We start from the raw sequence: 14,230 nt of genomic DNA on the forward strand, positions 1-14,230 counted from the left end.
CTTTATATTATAAAAGTTGTTATTGGGGCATTTCTTTGAACAAATTAAATTACAATTAACATACATTATTAAATATGCGCAAGGCTGCTTCTTTACCTTCTACAACAATACTCATCCACCAGAGTCCTGACCAGAGTCGCGAGCAGAGCACACAGCCGACGCATGCCGACTCCTGCCGACTAGCACGGACTAGCTACTACGGTCGATTCGCTACTACTACTGTCGACTCGCGCGGTCAAGCGCAGACTAGCAACAGCTAACGATAAACTACTCTCTGGTCAGAGATTCTGTCATGCCTCGCCGATCGTCGGCAATGTATACGTCTTTCATAACCCTCCACTGGGGGGGCAAAAATTTGGCAGCAATGGTGAGTCAATTGGACTTGCCATGAGCAAGAAATTTTTCTTAATTAACTAACTTTACAATCACAGAATAGGTGCAGAAAATAAAATATAGTGCACATGCACTGAGTACAGAACGTGTCAAGCAATAACAAAATGTATACAGAATGAGTACAAATCATATTAACAAATGACATAAAGTGCACACGCACTGTAGTACTGAACATATCTGAGAATCACAAAATGTATACGTAATGAGTACAAATGGCATAAAGTGCATGCGCACTGTAAAACTCTTTAGCATCTTTTTTACAACAAATAAACATATCAAGGAGTGAAATAAAGTGCACATGCACTGTAGAAGTCTTTAGCATATTTAGGACAACTAATCTTATTAACAAATGAAATGAAGTGCACACACTGTAAAAATCTTTAGTATTTTACAAGAACTGATTACGCTAAAATGAAATAAAGTGCACACGCACTGTAGAAGTCTTTATCATTTTTGCAAGAATTTAAATGGATTGTATAAGTGTTTACCATTTTACAAGAACTAGGAAAGGAATGGGAAGGATTGCGTCATGGTTGTAGCACTTTAGGTTGCACGCAGCTGCATTTAAAGTCCATATCTTTCTGCAGAAGCACAACACCAAATGAGACAATCTGAAGTTCTTTTCCTTGAAGTATTGATCAGTGTAGCCAAGACACTGAACTGTCGTAGTAATATTCATGTTATCATTTTGGTAGTACATTAGGTACACCAAACAGTGAGACTATTACAACATTTGCATCGCTCAAGGTGGTGGACAGCATGTCGTGTCAACACCACATTCTTGTAAGGTACACCAACGAAGAATTAGTGCAAAAACCAAATATAGTGTTCCATGATCATGAGGATATACAGGACAAACGGATATTGCAGTAATTCTTGGTAATTAGGGCAGAAGGTGAAGCACATTAAGTCACATACTAGTCTTCATTGAGAATTACACTAGTCTAACAACTGATTTGAGTAATTGGTGGCACTCATCGTCCACTTACTGAACATTTCTGTACCATGTACGTAGTATTACAGAATAATGTTCATAAATCGTTTGTTTACAGAGAAAATTGGCACTCATTGCCCAGCTACAAACCATCAGAAGTCATCATTCAGAACAGGAGCTAATAAATGGCATAGTATTACAAAATAATGTTAATAAACCATTTGTTTACAGAGAACATTGGCACTCATTGCCCAACTACAAACCATGAGAAGTCATCATTTAAAATGAGTTAATTATTGGCATATGATTTATACATAATTAATCTAATTATAGTAATCATTGGCATCATAGGTCATCTTATTACAGTAATCAGTCGCATTCATTGGCCAGTTACAACATTCAAAATGAGTTAATTATTGGCATAGTATTTATACATAATTAATCTAATTATAGTAATCATTGGCATCATAGGTCATCTTATTACAGTAATCAGTGGCATTCATTGGCCAGTTACAACATTCAAAATGAGTTAATTATTGGCATAGCATTTGTACATAATTAATCTAATTATAGTAATCATTGGCATCATAGCTCATCTTATTACAGTAATCAGTGGCATTCATTGGCCAGTTACAAAGCATTTATTTTTGTGCTAGCAATGCATTGCGTTGGGATCGATAATTAATAATAATATTTGCTTTTGAGCTATTGCTGCAAATGAAGATGTGTAACGTCATTCGTCATGAGTCAGCTGTAGCAAGGTTATGAAACAAGTAGAGTATATGTGATCACATTCATAAATGACATAGGGTTAATGAAAAACTGCTTATAGCACATTAATTTCATGAATAATTTCTCCTGCAAAATATACAAAAATGGATTATTAAACTGAAAGAAGAAACGCATATTATGCTGAAAAGTAGTGAACTTCGAATTAACAGTTAGTGAAACGTGTATAAAAAATATATGTGTTCCCTAGCTGTCCTTTCCAAAATCTTCAGTCATCATACTATGCGATATAAGACATACTGTCAAAACGAACTGCAACAAATACTTAAATAACTACATAGCATAAATACATAAACTTCAACATTATCCTCATCTGTAAAGAAAAAACTTCATTATCCATATTATCATAACTCCATTATTATCATCACCTGTAAAGAAAAACTTCATTATCCATAGTAGCATATTCTTCATCATTATTCATCACCAATAATTATCATCTGCAAAAAATCACTTCATTATTCATTATACAACTATTCCTTATTTCTGGCATATTTCCTCACTAAAACTAAGATGTGTAGTTCTGTCTGACAGCCTGCATCAATCGCCTCGTATTCTGAAAGAAAAAATTAGTTAAGACTGCTATTCTACGATGTGTATAGTATATTCTTGTTAATGCTTGTTAATTCTGATCCATTTACTCTTCCTCACGAGGTATTGCATCTTCTTTCGTTCATTCCGAAGGTGAAATTCCCATTTCCGTTTAATTTATTTCTCTTACATGTTATTTCTTTCTGAAAATGATGAACAAAGATTAATGTCTTGCATTTAAATCATGTACTCACTAAATAAAAACTGGTTTATAGTAAAATAATTGAGCATACAGCATAGAATGACAGAAAACGTAACATGTCAAAAACATAGACAGTGTTCAGAGGCAAAAATGTACACAGTATATCACAATGTAGCAGTAAAACAAACAAAAAAAATGTAAAATAGTCACGGTGTTGAGATATCATAAGGCAAAATGTCAAAGTCAACTGGTGTTTGCTATAACTTAACTATTTCATAGTGCATACAAACAAAACAGGAAAACAATCATACATACATAAAAAATGATGACAAGAAATGTGACCTTCTTTGTGTTCAACTTGTATGTTGTGTAGTTAATAGAGGCGAGAAGTAAAGACTTTAATGGAGAGAGAATTTAATAAAATTAATATGTCACTAGATAAAATTGCATAATTATTCATAAGATACGTAAGTTTATCTGGAAAAATGTGCATGGTCTGATGTATAACGACAAGAAAAGCGACCTGCTAACCTTACCTTGCCGGGCACTTGCCAAGAAAAAATACGACAATCATCAGTAAGTTGGCATGTGAATATAATTGCATAAGTGGTCATGAAATGTCTAAGTTCATCTGGAGAAATATGCACGGTCTGATGTGTAACGACAAGAAGAGCGACCTGCTAACCTTACCTTGCCGGGCACTTGCCAAGAAAAAATACGACAATCATCAGTAAGTAGTCATGTGAATATAACTGCATAAGTGGTCATAAAATGTGTAAGTTCATCTGGAATAATATGCACGGTCTGATGTATAACGACAACAAGAGCGACCTGCTAACCTTACCTTGCCGGGCACTTGCCAAGAAAAAAATACGACAATCATCAGTAAGTAGTCATGTGAATATAATTGTATAAATGGTCATAAAAAATTAGGAAATGGCATTACAGTATGATAAATCATAAAGTATGTTCATTCAATAAAGGGTTTGATGTAGGATATGTGGTGGTTCCCTTTGGTTTTTCTGGTTCTCAGTTTCGACGTGTACAACATTGGGGTGAGGAATGCTGTGAATCCGATATGGACCTGCGTATAGAAGTTCAAATTTACTACACCTACCTTTTCCTCTATTGGATAAATAGTGTGTACGTACTAATATCTTCTGTCCAATGTGAAAGTCACGGCGTGTTGTTGTTGTTGTGGTCTTCAGTCCTGAGACTGGTTTGATGCAGCTCTCCATGCTACTCTATCCTGTGCAAGCTTTTTCACCTCCCAGTACCTACTGCAACCTACATCCTTCTGAATCTGCTTAGTGTATTCATCTCTTGGTCTCCCTCTACGATTTATACCCTCCACGCTGCCCTCCAATACTAAATTGGTGATCCCTTGATGCCTCAGAACATGTCCTACCAACCGATCCCTTCTTCTGGTCAAGTTGTGCCACAAACTTCTCTTCTCCCCAATCCTATTCAATACTTCCTCATTAGTTATGTGATCTACCCATCTAATCTTCAGCATTCTTCTGTAGCACCACATTTCGGCGGCAAAACATTAAAGCTTGGTTGACCTTGTACATTACATTGTTGGTTAGGTATGCTAACCGGTTGGCTTTGATGCTGTTGCGGTGAAAAATGTCTATTGTTACCAAAATGTGGTTCCTGTTGCTGTTAATTTTACACATACTCATGATTAAAATTTTATCTGATATCAAAATTACGGCGATAGTTGTCATTTCGGGAGTGTCTAAAGAGAACTGTCACTTCGGTAAAATTTGTCGTATCAGGTTTCCTTTACTCATTCGTAATCCTAGATAGAGCGATAGTTAAAGAGCTGTTTTAATAGATATAAAGGATAGTAGAAGAGAAGGCAGCAGTGCAGAAAACTAAAGATGAAACAGCACTACTACGGCACGCGGCCCTGTGCACGCTACAGCACATATTCATTAAAGCGTAATGAATCCCCTGAGGTCTATTACGCGCTGCAAATAAACTTTAGCTTTTGCGTTACAGGCAATGGCGGTAAAAATTCAGAAGCAAATTGCTGTATCAAGTCCAAAGAGTGAATCTGTGTTCTGTCAATTTTAACTACCTTAGATTTTTTTTACAGATACAAATTGCTTATAATCAACGTTATCGTCACTGAATGTGTGAACAGATTCACGATTGCATAAGAATCTGTTTCTCTGTATCTTTTCGGATTTTAAGTCGTGTAATCTCTGTAAATTACTTAAATTACACTGGCTGTGTGAGTGTGACAAATGTTCGGAATGTGGCGTATGCGGTGACGTGTTAGTGACTGAAACATTTTTCATTTCTGTCACTTTAAAAAGTTCGTCAATTTGGCTGTTCTGTTGTTCACATTTATTATCGACTTCCTTATCCAGAGTGTGTGAAAGTTCTGGAGGCTTTAAATTAAACTCGTCGCGTATCTGTGTTGCGTTTTCTGAACATTGTTCAGTGACTGCATTACTTTCATCTCTAAGTGATTCTGTTGTCGCTGCATCTGTATTACTTAATTCTTGTGCAGCAGATCTAGTTTCTTCACTACTGTTCGAACCACAAGCCTCAATTTCGTCACGTAACTGTTCTTTAGTATTGTCACGTTGCACGGCAACGGCTGTAATCTGTTCACTAAGTTGTTCATTCTGTTCATTAAGGTTCTCGTGTTTTTCATTCGACAGTTTGAAACTTTCATTAAGTTGTTTGATCGATTCAATAAGTTGTTTGTAATGGTCCTTTTGTTCCTTCTTAAACTGTTTGTAATTGTTGTCTAGTTTTTCATCCATTTGTCGCAAAAATGCCATAACTTGATCCAACCCAATATTACCTACTCTATTCTCTGTGCTGTTTGATGGCGTACCTGCAATTGCCACGTTTTGTGTATCCATTAGGATATTCTGTGATTCTTGAAAAGATTTGCCAATCGAATGTGCACTGTTGGTCACTAAATCGGAATCAAATAAATCTGTCGTACTTTGAGTACATTGTTCATTTTCGTTAGAAATAATTATCTGTTCATTACGTAAATTTTGCAAACCAGGTGTGTCAGGCAGCGCAGCGTTCATTGTAACAGAACGTCCCGCGTCATCAATTGTTAAATTAACAGACGACACAATCGAATTTGTTTGCTCATCACTAGGATAAAAATCATTACTAGTGGTCGGTACGCACTTATTGTATGTAAATGGAGGATTGTCATCATTACACTGAGTGTCGCAAATACTATCGGTAAAATTATTCGAGTCGGTTATTTCACTCATTACACATCGCGATGTACTGTTACAGTCTTTCGCGGCATTTTTTACAAATCAAAATATTCACAAATGAAACCAAGACAATGCAAAATGCAACAAACACAAATACAACAAGGAGCAACAAATTGACGATGATCTGTGAAAGAAAGAGTGACAAATCAGTAAATGCGTTGCGCCAGATGCAAACTACATTTAAGTAAATAAGAGCAGATATATGACTACTTATCAGAAGATTCACAAAGAAATACGATCCTGGCAGGGTCGCCAAGTGTAACCTCCCCACAAAAATACGACAATGATAATTTGAGCCAAGTGTAACCTCTCAATACAATTATTAAATTAAAATGAATTTTTTAAATATTGTAACCTCTGAACAAAGTTGATTTTAATGTAACCTCTGAACAAAAGTGTCTCCCATTTATAGTCTCTGTGCAAAGAATGCATTCACACTTAATATTCCCACAAAATTCTTTTTCTAATTTAATGAAAAATTCCTAAACACCAAAACAATAAAAAAAAGTTTCGTAATCTGATAAATTCTATGAGGACAGCAGCGCTGACGTTCGGCCCTGTATTCTGAATAAAAAAGCAAAAACTCTTACCTCAATAAAAACCGCAATTATATCTGCTCTTAAGTTGGAATTTCTCGACACAGCTTCGTGCAATGCAGGCGTATACATATATATATTTTTTTGATTCTTGGATGCAATGATAATGGATTGCAAATTCTTTAAATTGAAATGAATGCTTTTCTTTAAAAGAGTTGCTTTATATTATAAAAATTGTTATTGGGGCATTTCTTTGAACAGATTAAATTACAATTAACATACATTATTAAATATGCGCAAGGCAGCTTCTTTACCTTCTACAACAATACTCATCCACCAGAGTCCTGACCAGAGTCGCGAGCAGAGCACACAGCCGACGCATGCCGACTCCCGCCGACTAGCACGGACTAGCTACTACTGTCGACTTAGTGATGGGAGCTCGTGAATGAGTCGTTCAAATGAACGCTTCACTCCAGTGAAGTGTGAACTAACCACTCAATTTCAATGAACTGGTACTTCAAACTCTTCACAGATAGCACACTCCACACTTTTTTCTAGTTCACTCACTCTCTTCCCCTCTCCCTCCCCCAGCACATCGGCCCTACGTCACTCATTCTCCCTTCACTTCAGTCCTCCCTCTACTGCCTGTTGACGAATCGCGCGGTGTTTCTGGGGAACGATAGGGTTAGGAGGGGTACTGGCGTTGAGGGGCGAGGGGAAGGTAGCGTCAGCTGCTTCCTGCAGTGCTGACATCATTACCAGCGACTATTTGTGGAGTTGTACTTCGCGTCTACGGGTAAGCTACCGTTGGCAGCGCTTGCAGACAAATGAATATTAAAATACAAAAGAAGAGGCTGGCTATGTGAGCACGCACAGCCAACATGAAAATAAAATGCTTACTTTGTGAGTCTGGAACTGAAGCATGCGTGGAATCCACGCTTGAAAGATAATCGTTCATGTAGTAATGTTGATCTCGTACACATTATTGAAATAATTACACTAAATGTCAATTTGAGGATTGTCCTAATTAAATTTAAAAAAAAATACACATATATATTTATGAATAAACATCAACGGATTTGGTGAATCTTCAGAGATTTCCGTTTAAAAACATAATTTGTTCCACTTTTTTCCCTGTCAGGCGATTTCTTCTGTCAGTTATAAGGTGTCCTGCCTTCGAGAACACTGTTTCACACGGCGTGGAGGTTGCGATAATACACAGTCGTATTTTTGCAAGTTCAAGGAGCGAGGGGTATACTGACAGCCGTTCGGACCACCACTGAAGTGGATTGCCTTGTCTCTGTAGCAGGGGCTCTTGTAAATATTTGTCCACTTCCACTATTGCAGCAGCTCTCGGGTGTGGATTACTCTGCAGCCTGGAAAACACTTCATCAAATTCGAGCCAGAGACTGGAAGTTGATTCAGTGGTTGGAACTGAGATTGTTGCAGTAGCAGTGGATGTGTTCGTCACAAATTTCTCACAGTGCCTGATCAGGTTTAATTTCACCTTCTCAGCAGAATTTTTATCAGAAAAACCATGTAATTTGAACCGGGGATCCAATGCAGTTGCTTCCGCGAAAATGGAATTTTCCTCTGTATTTCTAAATCGTCGTTTTAGGTCTTCAGCTAACTTTCCGGCCATCTGTTGCACGTCTACATGAATTTCAGTGTTATTAACAAACCTGCAACACCATTTTTTCAACGAGCGACTAAGTAGTATAACTTTAGAAGCAGTGACAACATTTTCACTTGACATTTCCTCAGTGCAGTCTTTGAAAACTTTCAACAGGTCACATGCTTGTGTTACACTTGCAATGTCCTCTGCAGTCAGATTTGGAAGATCTGGATAATTCAGAGTGATAACTGTCATTAGGGAATTCTTAACCTCGATTATTCTTTGCAGCATATCATAGGTTGAGTTCCATCTTGTAACAGTGTTCTGTTTTAGTGTCAGAACTGGCTCTTTTAACTGTTCCTGCATCTTTTTCAGTTTCGTGCAGGCCTGCGAACTTCTTTTAAAAAATTCAACAATTTTTTTTACTTTATTCAGAATGGGTTGAATGTGCGGAAGCCCATTCTGAACAATTAAATTAAGTGTGTGCGCAAAGCAGGGGATGTGTTTCCAGGCTGTGAGTCTTATAGCTGCCACAATGTTAGCAGCATTGTCGCTGACAACACAGACGACTTTTTCTTGAATGCCCCATTCCCTTGTGACACGTAGCAGTTCTTCCGAGAGTTTTTCTGACGTGTGCCTTTCGTCGTATTTTAAAGCACTCTAGGAGGGAAGACGCCAGCTCCAGGTCTTTAACGTAGTGTGCTGTCACCGACAAATAACTCTCATTTGCAGTTGAGGTCCACCCACCCATTGTCAGCACAACCGCTTCCGCAGAATTAATTTTGGCTCTCACAATTTCTTTCATCATGGCGTACTGTTGCTGTAGCAGCGAATTGGAAATGGTCTTCCGAGATGGCATTCTGTAAGCACCATTCAGTTTTCCTACAAAACTTTGGAAATGTTTGCTTTCCACTATGTTGAAGGGCAAATAATCCTTTACAACAGTCTGCAGAAGTGCGAAATCTATCTCCTGATTTGTTAGAAAGAGGTTTCGGAAAATACATGGGTAATGTACCGTGATATGGAGGTCTGCTTTCTGATACTGAAGTGGTACTGTTATTTTCTGGCACCAACCGCTGTTCGCTTCTGGCATTAGCTGATGTTAGTTCCGGATTGTGCGGGTTTTTTATCCAAGAAATATCGGAAGATGCAGGAGCAGGGGGCGCTAAGCACCTGACTGACAATGACACTGTTGGATGCAGCACTCGAACATGACGCGCTAGATTAAATGTATTTCCTCCTTTATATGAAATACACTTAGAACAATAATTGCACTTTGCTTTCCCATCACCTAAATCGGCGAAGAAACTCCAAATTTCACTACTTTTACGCGATCGCGAGTTGCTAGCCATTGTGTAAGAGTGAACAGACACAAAAACTGCTTTCCAAAGAAAATAAAGAGGGATTTTACCTGAAATCGTACCAATGACTACAGGTGACAGTTTACGTTTTGAATTTGGAGGGTTATTATTCTCAACAAAAATAAAATCTACAGGAAAACTTTTGAATAATTACTTAACGTAGGTATATAGACTTTGTAACAGTGGTAAACATACTCATTCTATTTTGGTTTAAATTTTAAAAGGAACAAAATTGGATTGCATTTCGTTGGTAGCCCTAGTTTTCAGTCCATGAATACAACAAATAAGGTTTCACTTGGCGGATAAAGACTTTTTTGGGCGCTTCATGAGAAAATGTTGAGAAAGATTAAATGTAATCCCTTCTTTATATGTGACAGGTTTCTCTGTTTATCTTTCCTTTGTCTCTCAGACACTGTAAGAGCGTAAAACGTTGCGTTCACGTTACTGCATAGTTCGGCCATCTGTTGGTAAAATTATGAAGTATTACGAAGCTTTATTGTACGAGCGAGGCGAAGCGAGCGTAGCCGCGGCTGAGCGACGAACTGGGCAACTTCGCCAGCCTTCCGTACTTCATGAATGAACTACTTCATTTGAACGCTTCACGGCAAAGTAGTTCGGCCATCTGTTGGTAAAATTATGAAGTATTACGAAGCTTCATTGTACGAGCGAGGCGAAGCGAGCGTAGCCGCGGCTGAGCGGCGAACTGGGCAACTTCGCCAGCCTTCCGTACTTCATGAATGAACTACTTCATTTGAACACTTCACGGCAAAGAGTGAAATGAATGAAGTAGTTCACGAGAATGAACGAGCTCGACCCATCTCTATGTCGACTCGCTACTACTACTGTCGACTCGCGCGGTCAAGCGCAGACTAGCAACAGCTAACGATAAACTACTCTCTGGTCAGAGATTCTGTCATGCCTCGCCCATCGTCGGCAATGTATACGTCTTTCAAGCTTCCACGGAATATTGAAAAAGAACTGCATATGGACCAATTACTCGAAGGGTCACGTCCGACCTGTAATAAACAATGCTTGTTGTCACAACGAACTGCATCACAACGACTATAATGGAAATGGACGTGCTTATGTATCAATTACGTTGTTATACAGCGATGTTACTGTGATCAAAAAACTTTACCACGACGACACTAACCTGTGAAACATTACTGTGCAGCAGATGAATATAAACTATAATAACGACACGATGTGTATAGGTCAACGCAGCTGAAACAAAAAGACATTTTTCTTCGAAGCATTTCAATGCAATACTATGTAACTAAGAATATTGAACAATCTAAAGTTGTATTGATTATAACAAATATCGTAATTTTAAAATTAAGTTCCCTGTCACAGAATGTACTCTTCATATGTAATCTTGGTGGAATATTTTCTTTGTGCAACGACTAAGAAACGCGCGCGCACACGAACAATATGAACTGTAATACTGTGCCGCGTGATCTAAATTTGCGATATAACGGCAGTGCCGGAGTCACATAGACGCTTCTGCGCATGCGCGCACTCTATTTTGCCAACGTAAGAACTTTTACGGCGCACGCGCGTCATTCAAATTTTGTATATAATAACTGTATAATGCATGTCATGTAAATAGTTGTAGATAACTTAGATTTTCTTGTGCCTTTAGGTGAATTGCTCGCCTGCAGGTGTGTCCTTTCACCTCGCAATTCAGGGGGCAATATAAAGGCACATTTGCATGCCATGCGTGAGTTTCCTCGGAAACGCGAAATCTTAATTAAATAATTAATCTCTGACAAATAAATAAAGCCTATGGCACGGAACTGCAGCGCTATGCCGCTGATAAAACAAAATACAGTTATGACACTCTTATGTTTCATTAAGAAGAAGTAGGTCGAGTAGAATAGCTGGTGCGGGAAGCATGTATATTTTATTAACTGGTACACCACCATATTTGATGTTATATAAGAACACAGCGAGTTGCAATCTTACTAGGCACTCGATTCTGTAAAGAATTTATATTTATGAAAGTAAGTTGAATTATTTAACTGTAAGCTTATTCGTTGAATATATCTGATTTAACTAACTGTGTAAACTTTTTTACGTTTAGTAGACAGTCACCTCTGTACGACGTATTGACATGGCTGGCAAATTATTCTAATATTGAGATTTAGATTTTGAGTCCGCACCTACCGCAGCAGTCTTTGAAAACGATTTAAATACGAAGTCCGATTATTTGAGTCTTATTTCACGGTCAACTACGAATAACATTGCATTTACGAAAAAGCCATTGTCAAGCGTCTGATAACAAATAATTAAACGTCCAAGTTTCAGATAAGCAAATATTAATTACAAACAATCACTATCATACATAATTAATAATTAATATTTTATTTTATTAATTAATTAATTTATTTATTTTATGGGGTCCAGCCCAATTTCCATAATGCGTTGCCTACTGCACGTGGTTCCTGCACCTCTGCATCGACACACCCCTACTTTCATATTGAGTTCTGTTATAGAAAAATGTTGATTCACCAGGGACTGTGTTCTGAATTTGCGAAATAGCCATATGTCTGGGCAGACGGAAACTCTGTGTCACGCATGTTTACGGACTTCAAAAACATGGCTCTGGGCACTATGGGACTTAACTTCAGAGATCATCAGTCCCCTAGAGCTTAGAACTACTTAAACCTAACTAACCTAAGGACATCACACACATCCATGCCCGAGGCAGGATTCGAACCTACGACCGTAGCGGTCGCGCGGCTCCAGACTGCAGCTCCTACAACCGCTCGGCCACCCCGGCCGGTTTACGGATTTCAGCACAGGTTTGGTATTAACGTGCGGACAGTCATTCTGGACGGTCGTGTGACCTCCTTCCACTCAAATTAATTGTCCTGCATATTTAGTCTCCCTACAAAATGCACTCGACCCGTTTGTGGCAGCTGTGCCCCTAAATGCCCATCGGCATGTCAGCATGCTGGTGCACCACCTCAATTGTCACGTGCGGTTCGGAGACATCTTAGCAGATGATACGGTGAAATACAGATAGGCCGAGATGGTTCAACGGTGTAGCCGCCACGATCGCCGGATTTAACTCCTATGGACTACTCCTTGTGTGGTCGTGCGCAGTGTTTAATTTGCGAGGTGCAGTGTGCAGTGTGAGACAGAGGAAGATCTGCTGCTAAGAGTTCTGGGCGCTACACTAGAAATTGAAGAGACACCAGGTGGATGGAGAGTGTACACCAGAACATACTTCGTAGATATAATGTCTGTAACAACTTTGGTGGTCGTCACATCGAGTCGCCGTTGTAATGCATCAGTACTCTTCTGTACGTACATTATATTTTGGACTCTTTATTTTGGACTAATGTAAACACGTAATATTTAAGAGGTAATACAAAAAATGGGCTGAAGTTATAAATAGATGTTTCATTATGTATCCTTTCGAACTGTTACCTGATAATTTTACTGCGTCACGCCTAATTCAATTCCTCAGGCTGAAGTGGATGAGCTAAGCATCTGAAATTAAACTGGCGTAGAATGGAAACGGTACGTTTCCGGACGTAGATTCCTATTCAAAATTTTATGTACTCACTCACCTATACAAGTTCTAGAAGTTTGTAATGACAATGTCCCAACACCCTGCATATCGATACGTGATAAAACTGGACCGTCGCCGCGCGGGATTAGCCGAGCGGTCTTGGGCGCTAGAGTCATGGACTATGCGGCTGCTCACGGCGGAGGTTCGAGTCCTCCCTCGGGCATGGGTGTTTGTCCTTAGGATAATTTAGGTTAAGCTGTGTGAAAGCTTAGGGACTGATGACATTAGCAGTTAAGTCCCATAAGATTTCACACACATATGAACATTTTTTTTAAACTGGACCGTCTTGTGCCAACAGTTTATCGCATATATCTAGAACAACGGACATTCCCAAGTGACGGAAAAAAGTTCCAAGTTGTTACAGTAAATTACCGTGACTTCAAGGCAAATGAAGCGAACAACACATCTATCCCAGTGACGTCATTTTGGCAGATGAGGCGAACGACACATCCATCTCATTGATGTCATTTTGTTACAGAATTATGAGAACTTCATGCTTGCGTGTGCTGAGTTTTGTTTTTCTAGACCGAACATCCTTAGGAATAAGTTGGATTTCTCAGTCGTAGATTACGTAAAACCCAGGTAGAACTGTTCGTTCACAAGACCGAGAAAACTAGAAATATTAGTAGCGAGCAGTCCCTGGAAATAGAAAGAGATGAAAATGTTTCTGGTACGGTATATGACATTCTTCACTCGCCATATACTGTCTTGGATAGCACAGATATTATTTTACGTACTAATTTAAATAAAAGGAGTTGAAGGGGTGGCGGAAACACACTCTGAGTTAGTAGCGTGGAAGGTGCTTCAGATAAAGCACTGCAGATATGTGACAATAGTGGCAGAATGCACAGTGTCGAAGTTGACGTGTTGCGCTCGCTGTACCTAAGCTGTAAAAGCTGTAAAGTTCAGAAGATGCCTGCTAACGGCTGAAAGTGACGATCTGCAGCTGTGAAATATATGACTGATTATAATTTGCCAAGTGTTGCTGCATCGTCTATGCCTCCATAATAACAGATGTACAGACAATCA

This window comes from Schistocerca americana, chromosome 2 (assembly GCF_021461395.2).
Source record: "Schistocerca americana isolate TAMUIC-IGC-003095 chromosome 2, iqSchAmer2.1, whole genome shotgun sequence".
NCBI lineage: Eukaryota > Metazoa > Arthropoda > Insecta > Orthoptera > Acrididae > Schistocerca > Schistocerca americana.